The 14023-nt window shown below is 39.0% G+C and overlaps 1 protein-coding gene across 2 annotated transcripts in view; it reads left to right on the top strand.

Moving 5' to 3' along the window:
• FAM81A (family with sequence similarity 81 member A) overlaps nt 1-14023 on the top strand; it is a 78274-nt gene that overhangs the window by 44740 nt on the left and 19511 nt on the right. The window lies entirely within an intron of this gene.

Raw genomic sequence — 14023 nt, 5'->3', positions numbered from 1 at the left:
TCTCATAGCAGAGGGCTCCATGGATTAAATGTAGGCCTAGTTGCCACTCTTGTGTGGTTTTCTATTCTCATTTGGGTCAACTCCAGTCTTTTTAGTAGGACCCTAGGTGACGAACCACTCCCCTCTCCCCCACTGACCTCCTTATCTCTCTCAACTCTGGTGCTATAACTTCCAACAGTGATCAGCGACTTGTTATTCCCTGAATGGGCCGTGCTCTCCTATTTGTATCTTTGCACATGCTGTTCTTACACTCAGCATGCCTTTCGTCTTCCCTTTTTTCTGACTTCTAGTCAGCTTTTCAAGTTCAGTTCAAATGTCACCTCCTCCAGGAAGTCTTTCCTGGTACCCCACTCTCCTAAGCTCCCCTGTTATTCTGTTCTATTGAACCTCTCTGTTGTCTTCACCGTCTTGGGGCTGAGTATGTTATTTTTTATCTTTGTAATGTGTGTGCATAGAAAAATATCTGGAAAACAGTAGATACTCGATAAATGTTTGGGTGAATTAATGATCTAGGAAATCACTGTAACAGGACTGAAAAACTCAAATCCTTTTTGTGGTGGTTGGCTTAAAAGCAACCCCATTGTGTAATACCTCTCAGAAGAGTGAGGAGTTAGAAGGGCTTCAGACTAGAGGACAGAGGAGAGACTTCTGGAAACCTTTGAAGATCTGCCTGTATACTTTAGTTGCACATGAAGATTTGGTGGGGGAGAGTATGTATGAGGCCTAGCACAGGGCATGGCATGTAAAGAGCTCATAGCATGAGAGAGCACTTATTACACAAGGGCAGCAGCAGTGAAATTATTCTCAGGAAGCTGGAGAGATGACCTTGAAATATTTCCAGGTATTGCACATTTTTCCTGTGCATTTTCTTTCTTTCTTTTTTTTTTTTAAGATTTTATTTATTTATTCATGAGAGACACAGAGAGAGAGGCAGAGACACAGGCAGAGGGAGAAGCAGGCTCCACGCAGGGAGCCTGATATGGGACTCGATCCCAGGACTCCAGGATCACGCTCTGTGCTGAAGGCAGGTGCTAAACCGCTGAGCCACCCAGGCATCCCTCCTGTGCATTTTCTTATTAACTTCCCTACCCAGCCAGGTTCCTTCTCAGTAACAAGTACTTTACTCTGAAACAATCACAAACATTGGTTGTGAGCAACCCCCCCCCCCATTTTTGCTTCGTTTTGTGTCTTTCCCCTGGGAATGCTAATGAGACTGATTGTTGAAATCAACTTAGGTGAAAAAAATATTTAGCAAAGTTTTGGCTTTCTTGCATTGAATTGGAGGAGTATAGACTTTTTTTTTTTTAAAGATTTACTTATTTACTTTAAGAGAGAGAGAGAACATGAGAGTGGGGGTAGGGGAAGAGGGAGAGGGAAAGAGAATCTTAAGCAGACTCCCCACTGAGTGTGGAGTCCAAAACAGGGCTTGATCTCACAACCCTGAGATCATGACCTGAGCCGAAATCAAGAGTTGGATGCTTAAGTGACTGAGCCACCCAGGTGCCCCAAGACTATGAACTTTTTAAATGATAGTATTACATTACTAGGTTGCTGGGGCACCTGGGTGGCTCAGTCGGTTGGGTGTCTGCCTTCAGCTCAGGTCATAATCCCAGGGTCCTGTGATTGAGCCCCACATGGAGGCCTCCCTGCTTAATGAAGAGCCTACTTCTCCCTCTCCCTCTGTCTGCTGCTCCCCCTGCTCGTGCTCTCTCTGTCTGTCAAATAAATAAATACAATCTTTAAAAAAAATTACAAGGCTGCTCTTTTATTTCAGGTTTTATTTTCTAGTGTTTATGGTTTCATTGGTGATGCCATTGATGGGAAACAGGCCCTGCTGCTTCCCCTATAATTCTCCATCGAGGTGAGAGACATCCTTACCCCATTAAGAGTGGCACACTCTGAACAGGATTTCTTCATAGGGTTTCCCCTTTCCCCTGAAGCAGAGCTAAGGGAGTTCAGGTTTCCTATTCTACTGGAACAGTTGGTCCATTACTTGGCCTGCCTTCTTCATTTTCCAGTGCTCAGAGGCCACTTCCAATTTCCTCTACAAGGTCTGTGTTCATGGTGTCAGAGCCTTAGAGGAGAAATAGCTGCATATACTGAGGCAGGTGCACAAGTTCCCTCAAGGTAAGCAAGTCCAGGTGTACAGGAGAAAATAGAGAAATTGGACATTAGCAGATTAAAGATCTCTGGCTCTTATGAGCTGTACGAACATTCACAGACAAGTTTCTGTGTGGCCATATGCTTTCATTTCTCTTGGATATATATACCTAGGAGTGTAATTGTTGAGTAATGTGGTGACTCTATATTTAACCTTTTGAGGAACAGAACAGCCAGGCTGTTTTCCAAAGTGGCTGCACCATTATATGGTGCCAGCAGCCCTGTGCGAGGGCTCTGATCACTCCCCTTCCTCACCAACACTTGTCTGTCTCTTTGATGAGAGCCAATCTAGTGGGTGTGAAGTAGCATCTAGTGGTTTTGATTTGCATTTCTCTAGTGACTAATAGTGCTGAACATCATTCAGCATGTTTATTGGTCATTCGTACATCTTCCTTGGAGAACTATTTAGTCAGATCTTTTGCCCATTTTTAAAGTGGATTAATTGCCTTTCTATTATTGAGCTATAGGAGTTCTTTATATATTCTAACTTCAGTTCTCTTATCAGATATCTGAGCTGAAAGAATTTCCCCCATTCTAAGGGTTTTCTTTTCATTTTCTTGATTGGGTGCATTTGATCCTTCTCAAAAATTATTTCTTTCTCTTTTTTGATATTCTCTATTTGATGAGATGTTATCATTATACCTTCCTTTACTTCTTTTTTTTTTTTTAAGATTTTATTTATTTATTCATGAGAATACACAGAGAGGAGAGAGAGAGAGGCAGAGACACAGGCAGAGGGAGAAGCAGGCTCCATGCACCGGGAGCCCGACGTGGGACTCGATCCTGGGTCTCCAGGATCCCGCCCTGGGCCAAAGGCAGGCGCCAAACCACTGTGCCACCCAGGGATCCCCCTTCCTTTACTTCTTAAAGCATGTTTTCTCTATTTCTTTTATCATCCTGCATTCATAATGGCTGCGTTGAAGTCTGTGTCTTTTAAATCAGACACCTGTTCCCTCTCACTGGCAGTTTCTTTTGCCTGCTTTTTTTCAGTGTTCAGTTCACATTTTCTGGTGTCTTTGCATCTCTCATAATTTTTATTAAAAACTGGACATTTTAGATAATATAGCAATCCTGGGTACTGGATATCTTTTTAAAAAGGTTTTATTTATTTATTCATGAGAGATACACAGAGAGAGGCAGAGCATAGGTAGAGGGAAAAACAGACTCCATATGGGGAGCCCAATGTGGGACTCGATCCCAGGACTCCAGGATCACGACCTGAGCCAAAGGCAGATACTCAACCACTGAGCCACCCAGGCATCTCTAGATACTGGATATTGACAGTCCCTACTTGCTGCTTGCTTTTATTGTTATTTGTTTGTTTAGTGACTTGGCTGGATTATTTTAGTGATGTCTGTTTCCCCTGCAATAGAAAGTATCTGGTGCACATTCACCCTGTGAAGACAGTGGCTGTAACAAGACTCTTTTTGACTGTCTCTTTCCCTGGTCTTTTTTGAAAAATATTTTATTTATTTATTTGAGACAGGGAGAGCATGCATGAGCAGGGGGAGGGGCAGAGGGAGAAGGAGAGGGACAAGTAGACTCCCTGCTGAGCATGGACATCCCCCCCCAGTGGGGCTCTGTCCCAGGGCCCCAAGATCATGACCTGAGCCAAAATCAGATGCTTAACCAACTGAGCCACCCAGGTGCCCTTTTCCCTGAACTTTTATTAAGCTGTCTGCCTCTGTAGGTATCACACACCCAGCTCTTAGGCTCTATTAGTTGCTGGTAGATTGCTCTACTGTTTTTTATTTTTAAAGATTGGTTGATTGATTGATTGATTGATTGATTGATTTGAGAGAGAAGAGAGAATGAGCAGGAGGGGCAGAGGGAGAGGGAGAGAGAATCTCATTAGTTGCTGGTAGATTGCTCTACTGTTTTTTTTATTTTTAAAGATTGGTTGGTTGATTGATTGATTGATTTGAGAGAGAAAGAGAGAATGAGCAGGAGGGGCAGAGGGAGAGGGAGAGAGAATCTCTGCTAAGCACAGAGCCTGACACAGGGCTCGACTTCATGACTATGAAGTCACAGCAATGAGATCATGACCTAAGCTGAGCCAAGAGTTGAATGCTTAACTGACTACACGACCCAGGTGCCCCTCTACTGTTTTGGACAATGCCTTGTAACATAAATTGCACCACAATCTGATTCTATGATTCAGTTAAATTATTGCCAGCCTCTAAGGGCTTAATTGTGTGTGTGTGTGTGTGTGTGTGTGTGTGTGTATGTGTATATATATATATATATTTCACCCCTTACAGATAATTAATGTTAGCAGCTTGCTTGCTATCCTTTTAGAATTTTCTCATACATAGTCATAAGGTAATAATTTATTATGATAGTAATATGATTTGCATCAAAACAATTACTAACAATGTGATTTAATTTTGCAAAGTATTATATATGAATTATTATATATGTAGGTAATTATATTATGGAATATGAACAACTTAATGTTTTAAATGTCACTGCCTTTGGTGTGCTAAGCTACCATGTCACAAGCTGTAAGAGATATTCTGCTTAAGCATGTTGCTTGCTCAGGTCTGTGGCTAGACCTTTGGAACTCTGTTGATGAACTTCTGACCACCTCCCCACCATTGATCTGAACCAGGTGAAAAGTTACTCTGACACACAATGACCACAACCAAGAACTACACCTAGGAGATAACTATCCAAAGATCTGAAAAGGGAAATTTTAGAATGACTACATTATCAGTTCATCTATAATATAACATTGAGATAAAACAGAGCAACTGGTCAGATTCATTGTGAATTCTTGTCTAATTAAAGCTCTTGAGCCATGCACACAGCTATATTTAGAAGCCTGAGGCTGTCTTTTATGAGTGTGTTTTTGAAAAGACAGGAATGATGTCTTTAATTCAATATTAGCTGAGATAGCTAGGTAGCCTTCCCTCTTTTTTCTTATTTATTGATTCTGAAAGAATTTGAAACCTACAGAAAATTTGCAAGATTCACAAGTGTTAACATTTTGTTCCATTTACTCTATTTCCCTTTCGTATGTAAGTTTTTTTCTGAAATATTTGGGAGTAAGGATAACTTTGTTTTTAACATAAGAAAACCAGAATTGATTCACTTGTTTATGTTTTCTGATGGCAGGCTTTGGTATCCTACCCTGCACTCCCCCTGCCCCTGCTGGTTGTTCTTTTATTTATAAAGGTACAGAAGTGAAATGTGCTAATAAACAGTTCAGAAACACTATGAAATATATAATGTAAAAAAAGAAAAAAAAAAGAAAAGAAAACTCACCAAGCCCTTGCTTTATTTTATCCCTTACAGATAATTAATGTTAGCAGCTTGCTGGCTATCCTTTTAGAATTTTCTCATACATAGTCATAAGGTAATAATTTATTATGATAATAATATGATTTGCATCAAAACAATTACTTAACAATGTGATTTTAATTTTGCAAAGTATTATATATGTTATTCTGCAACTTAAGTGCTCCCACATAACAATATATTGTGGGTTTTTTTCAGGTATACACATAGATCTAGCATACTACTTGCTTGGATATGGAGTGTTCTGCTACATGTGGGTGCCATAATTTAATGTATGTAACTACTCCTTGGTATTAATGGAAATTTACGTTGTAGTATTTTTGTTTCCAACTGAGAAATAATATTGAAGCCAGACTATAGCTAGTGAAAATCAGTAAGCCATTAACGACATGATAATTTGGAGACCTTTCCGAATAACTTTTTCAAACTTAGTCTGTCCCTCAAACAGCTTTGCAGAGATAACAGAACTGGTCTGATGTAGTGATACCTGGCAGTTTCTACCCAGTAAGCTGTGTTTGGATTGGAAAATAAAGCCTTCCTATAATTTTTTTTTATTTCATAATATGTTCAAACCTAGATGTCCCCACATATGATTTATTTTTTTTAATTGTTTATTTGTTTATGATAGTTACAGAGAGAGAGAGAGGCAGAGACATAGGCAGAGGGAGAAGCAGGCTCCATGCACCGGGAGCCCGACGTGGGATTCGATCCCGGGTCTCCAGGATCGCGCCCCGGGCCAAAGGCAGGCGCCAAACCGCTGCGCCACCCAAGGATCCCCCACATATGATTTAAATAATATTTTGTAAAAAATTATGAACTCAAAAAAGAAGGGTCTGTATTTGGTGGTGTTTTTAACCATCGTTTGTGAAATGGGGATGATTTGTGAAGATGAAGTAATATGTATCAAGGATCTTGCACAGTGTGTGATACATAGTAAATATTCTTTATATTTATTCATTCACAAATATTTATTGAGCCTCTGCTACATGCATAGCCATGAACTGGGCATTAGGGTTTTTGTGATGAAAAGGGCAGATATCATCCCTCTTGCTTGCAATTTGTATTGTTTCTAGTAGGGAAGACAGACATCAAACAACTTACGGCAAAACAATTATTTTATTTCATTTATGATTTGAATAATTTATTTGTAGATATTTGGAGTTTTCTATAGAAAATATATCATCTATAAATAATGACAATTTTATTTCTTCTTTTCTGATCCTTGAATCCTTAGTCTCTTTTTCTTGTCATTTTGCAATGGCTAAACCCTCCAAGATAGATGTGATTGTGGGCATCTTTATCTTTCTTTTTACTTTAATGAAATTCTTCCAGTGGTTTTCCATTTTGAATTGCTCCAGTGTTTCTTTTTTTAAGGTTTATTTATTTTAAAGAGAGAAAGTGCACAAGCAAGGTTAGGGGCAGAGGGAGAGAGAGAATCCCAAAGCAGACTCCACACTGAGCATGAAGCCTGACATGAAGCTCGATCCGGACCCTGAGTTTCATGATTCAACCTGAAACCAAGAGTTGCTCACTCAACTTACTGAGCCATGAGGGCACTCCTGGTCTAATTTTTTTTTTAAACATAGGTTTATCAGATTAAATAAGCTTTCTTACATTCCTAATTCAATAAGAATTCATAAATTTGTATTGGTGTTTCCCAAGTGTGTTTTGTATCCATTCAGGTCAGGTATTCTTCTCTTTTGATTTGTTAATGTGTACTTATTAAGGTGGGTAGATATATTAATATACAAAAGTCAGTTTTCTTACTATAAAACAATAGCAAATAACTAGAAAGCATGTTTAAAATCAGAGAATATATAATAACTAGGCAGAAATCTAACAAAAATTCTTCAAGACCTCTGTGGGGAAAATATTTTTTTTAATTTTTTTAAATTTTTATTTATGATAGTCACACACACACACAGAGAGAGAGAGAGAGAGGCAGAGACACAGGGAGAGGGAGTAGCAGGCTCCATGTACTGGGAACCCGACGTGGGATTCAATCCCGGGTCTCCAGGATCGCACCCTGGGCCAAAGGCAGGCGCTAAACCATTGCGCCACCCAGGGATCCCTGGGGAAAATATTTTTAAATTCGATTAAGAAATAATAAGAAAACATAAGTAAATGGAGATAGATATTATATGCTAGGGTAGGAAGTCTTAAAATTTTTAAAGATATCAATTCTTTCAAATTGATTTTCAGAATCAGTGAAATTCTAGTTAATATCCCAACAGAGTGTTACACTGAGCTTGATAAGATGACCCTAATGTTTATACGTAGGGGTTAAGAGTCAAAAATATCCAGGACACTTCCGAAGATGACTGAGGAAAGGAGAATTGCCCCTACTTGATAGCAAGACTTGTTACAAAACTATATGCTCTTGGCTTACAGATAGAGAAAGTGAACGATGGAATAGAATAGAGAGTGCACAAATTGAACCACAGGTGTGTAGGATTCTGATATATGTTATAGATGGCATAGCAGATCAGTGGAGAAAGGAGGGGTTGCTTAATAAATGGAGCTGAAAAATATATTATCCTTGTCAAAAAAGAGAAAAAATTTTCGTACCTCATACCAGATACAAAATCAACCCTGGATAGGTAAAGGGCCCAAATGCTAAAAATAAGACTTAAAGACTTTTAACAGGAAAATATAGATGAATATCTTTTAGACCTTTAGGTAGGGGAGGATTTCTTCTTGGGATGAAAAGCATTGATGGGTTTGCTTACCTTAAAATTTAAAACATGAGTCTTCAAAAGACCCTTTGAAAATGAAAATGAGATGTTACAAACTGAGGAAGATCTTGGCTGGTAAAGGGTTAGTTTAAGAACATATAAAGACTTCCTGCAAATTAATAAGAATAATGCAAACAATCCAATATTACAATGGGTAAGAGAAGTCAATGACCTTTTACCAAAGATAGAAACATATGGTCAATAAATGTGTGAAGAGATTTAACATCTGTAGTTGATGTGGAAATGAAAATTCAAAAACACAGCAAAATACTGTGGTTTTTTTCACCCAGTTTATTGGCATCTGAAATATCTGAAGATGGCAAGCGTTAAAGAGGATGTAGCTTCTTAGGAGATCCTATATATTGCTAGTGGGAGTATTGTATCACCACAAGTGCATTCCTTAATCCCCATCACTTCTTTCACTCTTCCACCCTAACACCTCCCTTCTGGTAACCCTCAGATGGTTCTCTGTGGTTAAGAGTCTGTTTCTTGGCTTACAGTTAGTTTTCTTAATGGGAAAACAAGGGAATGATGACACAAGATTCAAAATGCTTACTTTCATGGGAGCAGTTATTAAAAATAATTAACTAAATAAAGTGAGCCATGCACAAGCCAATGAAGAGAGTATATTATGAAAAAATGAGTAAGAGATCCAATATAATAACAATAACAAAAAGTTTTAATTATAAGAAATTCAGCAAAAGAGATATGAGGGACATTCTTAGAGTGTATACTTGGTGTGCCTAATCTCTAGGGGCTCTGGAAAGGCTTCCTTAAGGAATAGACTTGTTTGCTTAGCTCTGAGGGATGAATAGTAACTAACCAAGGAGTGGGTCAGAGAAGAACATTCCAGACAAAGAACAAAATGGGAAAGAGTGAGGTAAGTTCACAGCTCTGGCATATAACCAGTGTGGTTGAAGAGGGAAGGGGACAGAAATGTGTGAGATGATGCTGGAAGTTAGAGGGTAAGGAGCAACCCTTTTTGGGGATTTTAATAGATTTTGGTCTATATTCTAAAACAGCAACAAGTTGGAGCACCTGGGTGGCTCAGTTGGTTAGGCATCTACCTTCAGTTCAGGTCACGATCTCAGGGTCCTGGGATGGAGCCTCACATTAGGCTGTCTACTCAGCAGGGAATCTGCTTCTCCCTCTCCCTCTGCCTGCACTCCCTCTGCCTGTGTTATCTCTCTCTCTCTCTCTCTGTTAAAAATAAATAAGTAGATAGATAGATAGATAACAGCAAATTAAATAGCAGAAATTTATACATGTACCAAATTGTATTTAGTTTGCCTTTTTTTTCTCACAGCTTTGTTTCTTTGGGTTAATACCTAGATTGAAAGGCACATAGAAATATATTTATGTTTCAAGATTTGGGGTATATCCTGCCAAGTTACCCTCTAGAAAGATTGTAAAATTTATTTTTCCAACAGTAGTGTGCGATGTAGCTTGAATCTACAAACTTTCTCCAACACTGGGCATTCATATTAAAAAAAGATTTCTGGGGTGCCTGGGTGGCTCAGTCAGTTAACTGTTCAACTCTTGATTTTGGCTCAGGTTGTGATCCAGGGGTGTGGGACTGAGCCCCACATCAGGCTCTGTGCTCAGTAGGTGGTCTGCTTGAGATTTTCTCTCTCTTTTTCTCAGATATATTAACAAATCTTAAAAAAAAAAAGAATTCCAATACAGAAGAATAGCATAACTATTGCTTAATTGTATACATTGAGTCTATGAATACTGAAAAAAATTTAAATGCATATATGCAGTTTTGTCAGGTTGTTTAAAATCTTTTTTAAAAATTTTAGGCATTTAAGTCAATATTTACCAAAATATCTGTCCCATTAATTTTTTTTCCTGTTACTTCCAATAAGGATTATAGCATTTTAACAAAATGACTGAGTTAGGTTGTTCAGTTTAAGGTAAATGTCAGGACTAAAAAGATTTTTAAGGTTGGAATAATTGAGCTGGTAACTTACTATATTCAGTCTCCAAAACATTAAACTTACCAATGATCTCAGTTTGTTCACCATTGTTTCTTGCATCCTACTCCTTTCGCTGGGGGCTCTTTTTTTTTTTTTAAGATTTTATTTTTGAGTAATCTCTACAGCCAATGTGGGGCTCGAATTTACAGGCTGAAGATCCAGAGTTGCATGCTCTACCAGTTGAGCCAGCAGGGTGTCCCTGGGTACTGTTTTCTTTTTACTGAAGTACATGATCTAGTGACTCTTTTAGTATGGGGTTTGTAGGTGATACATTTCTTAATGTTTGCATGTCTAAAACTATCTCTGTCTTTATTTTGCATTTATTCTTAGATGAGATGTTATTTTTCCTCCATCCTAAGAAGGTGTTTTTCCACTTCCACCATTATGATATCTTCTGACACCTACTGTGGGCTGTCAGTCTTACAGTAGGTAGGTTACCTGTCTTTGGTCTCTGGTACTTTTTAAAATGTTATCTATATCATTTGTTATCACCATACCCTATTTTCTCTTTACTTTTTACTTATTCCACTTTGTAGTTGCCGAACACTCAAAAACTCATGTTTTTCTTCAATTTTAGAAAACTGGCAGCACTCATGCCTAAGAGAGGCCATTCTCTCCGTTTCCGTCTTTGGGGTCTTCTCAACTCCTCTTTCACTTATGTTAGCATCCTCTTGTCTCCTAGCTATTTTTCCATGTTTTGAATCTCTGTCTTTGCTGCCTTTCAAGTGAGCTCTTTGCTGCTGTCTTCTAACTCACTGACTCTGTCTTCAGTCATGTCCGGTCTAGAGTTAGCCAAGTTTGTGAAGATGCTGTGGTTTACTTCTAGGATTTCTCATTTTTCTTTTGTCCACCTGTTCTTTCCTCTCTGCCTATTTTTGTTTAATAACTCTTGATATATATTAATCTGTCTTTGATTTTTTTGGCATCTTAAACATATTTCTTTTAAACTCTGTAGATCCAGGTTTTTCATTTGGTTTTGGTTTTGGTTTTGGTTTTGGTTTTGGTTTTGGTTTTCTTTGAGCTCTCTATAGATGGTGTAGCCCCATTCAGGTCTCTGGTTTTGTTACCCTGGTTCCTGTGTTCTGTCACAAGTGGAGCAGGTTTTCACCCATCTTGCCCCGTGGAAACTAAAACTTCTTCTTACTTCTGTTGGTTTTCAGATATAGAGTCCTTCAAGCTTATAGCACCAGCTGTAGCAAAACATATGCTTTGCTCCATCTTCTGCACCATCTGTCTGTTTTCTACTTTCTCCCAAACTTTTTTTTCCCCTCATTCTTTTTTGTCCTTTTGGATTTATACCTTTTTTATTCATCTGGAGTCATCTTGAAGGTTTTCAGAAGGGAGCCAAAATGAGGGCATGTGTTGAGTCCACCATGTTCAACTGACATGAGCAGGTAGTAGGTTTTTTTTTTTTTTAAGATTTTATTTATTCGTGAGAGACACACAGAGAGAGGCAGAGACACAGGCAGAGGGAGAAGCAGGCTCCCTGCGGGAAGCCTGATGTGGGACTCGATCCTGGGACTCCAGGATCATGCCCTGGGCCAAAGGCAGGCACCAAACTGCTGAGCCACCCAGGAATCCCCAAGCAGGTAGTAGTTTTAATTCACAGCATTTTAGTACAAAATAATTAGTAAATTGGTTAAGTCTTCTACCTTATTAGAAAACCTACCAAGCACTGGCATGCCCTCTCATTTTTATTCATGGCTTATAAACTATCGATCAATATTTCATTTTTTCAAACTTCTAGAGGATTTATACTTTAACCTTTATCAATTAATATGCTGTTTTTGATAGTTGGTTGCAAATACTTGATATGTTTTAGTGAGTAAGATCCTTTTCAGTATGCTTAGTCATTTAGAGAACCTTTTTGAGGCCCCAGTGCAGATATACATCTTAAAGAACACATTCCCAGTGCTTTTAGAAAGATCATAGATTGCTGACTTACTGAAACCATGAGCGGTCACAGGCTTGTTCTTCAACCTGTATTTCTTCAATCTTGTTCTTCAAGTGCATTTATAATGACTTGTTCAGCAAGTTCCCAGTCTTCTGAGCTTCTTTGTCTGAGTTGGGGGGGGGATAATGAACAAAAACAAAATGTTACATCTCCATCAACAATAGAAAAAATACACATGTAATCTGAATAACAGTATTACAGTAGTGGCATGAGAATTTTTTTTTTTAATTTCTAGATTATGTGGTATGTGTCTTGAAGAAAAAAAAAATGTTCCCACTATGCCCTCATTTTGTGTAACTAGTGTGTGACACATAGTAGTCATTCTACAAATACTGATTGACTGAATGCCTGAATTATGATGTGGGGTTCCAACTCCAGCCTCTCTACTTCTGCTGTATATTACCTTGACCCTGGCCTCACTTTCATGACAGTGACTCTACCCACATTTCTCCAGCTCTGGGTTTCTTCTGCTCCAGCCTCATTTCTGCTTCATGAGGAGCCCAGGGAAAGATGGTATGATGGTGCATATTCAATGAAGTTGTCATGCATTCTTTATACACGGCTGTTGATTGAAATATTTTCTTCGTATGATTGTTTTTCTGATCAGAACATTATATATACATATTGCAGAAAAGTTGTACAATTTATAAAAGAATGAAGAATTTAAAAAATCACACATTATCTAGAGATAGTTGGTTAATATTTTATTCGCTTCCTTGTAAAATTTTAATAACTATATATGCATCAAGATTCAGTCGAGAAAACAGAAACCACTCTAAGTATTTTAACAGGAAGGGGTTTAGTCTAGGAAATTAGAGTTTACAAAACCATTGGCAGATTTAAGGAAGCAAAGGGAAGGAAACTTTTAGTGGCTCCCAGGACAGTTGGACGTAGAAGAGTCACAGAAAGGAGCCATTGACGATATTAGCTGCGTGTAACATGGAAGTAAGTGATTTCCAGGAGCGTATCTGGAGGTGGCTATAAACCTCACTTGTGCAAGTTTACCACTTGTCTGCTCGTCCCTGCCAGGGGAACATAAGGGATTCTCCACCTCTCTAGATAAGTGCCTCTCATTGGTGGGATATAAATCCGAACCCAGCTGACAAGGTTGTCTGGGAAGTAGTTTTCAGGCTTCTACCCCTTTGATACCGAGAGCATTCGCAAGAAACAAAAATGCTCTGCTGACAATTATGAGCGAGCCATTTTATAAACCTTTCCCCTTTTCGTCAATCCTCCAATATCTTTCTTCTATGTCTCTTGCATTAGCCAACGGCCACGAGTACCCAGCCATTTTTTATTCTAGGCAAAACAAATCCTCAGATGCATTGTTTGAACTTCTGCCAACTGAGGGTTTCCCTTCCTTGATACCCTTGAGGGCCACTCTTGAGTGGGCTTTTAAGTCTTCTTCTGGAAGGGGTCAGGATATCAGTACCTTCTGTAAACCAGGCCTGATTCTTCCTCCTTCAGTCCACCTGGTCATCAGGAACTCCTCAGGAGCCCATATGTATGAGTTGAAGGAAGGTTGACAGTAGCAAGAGTATGTACCATGGGAGTCTGGGCTCATGCAATTTACTTATGCCTTTGGGACCTATTTAAGCCTGCCATCTATGTATCCCTCCCTCTTGAAGATGGCATGCTGCTCATATGCCGCCTTAATAGCTTGGTGCTCATGATATATTCGCCAGATTGTATGGTTACCGAATGTCCCATGCTTAGGCTGTAGTTTCTACCAGAACCCAGTAGCAAGCCAATAGCTACTTCTCAGAGCAGAATGTTTGGGTTGAAATGGGACATGACGTTGCTCCATATTCCTAGGGGACTATTCTGTGACTCACCTATTAGGGTTTGACAGAAATCTCCCACACAGCCACAGATACTTAGAGCACCATTGGAAC

This window comes from Nyctereutes procyonoides, unplaced genomic scaffold (genome assembly GCF_905146905.1).
Source record: "Nyctereutes procyonoides isolate TBG_1078 unplaced genomic scaffold, NYPRO_anot_genome, whole genome shotgun sequence".
Taxonomy (NCBI): domain Eukaryota; kingdom Metazoa; phylum Chordata; class Mammalia; order Carnivora; family Canidae; genus Nyctereutes; species Nyctereutes procyonoides.
Note: the sequence above shows the minus strand (reverse complement) of the source record. Positions and strands in the feature narration are given on the sequence as shown.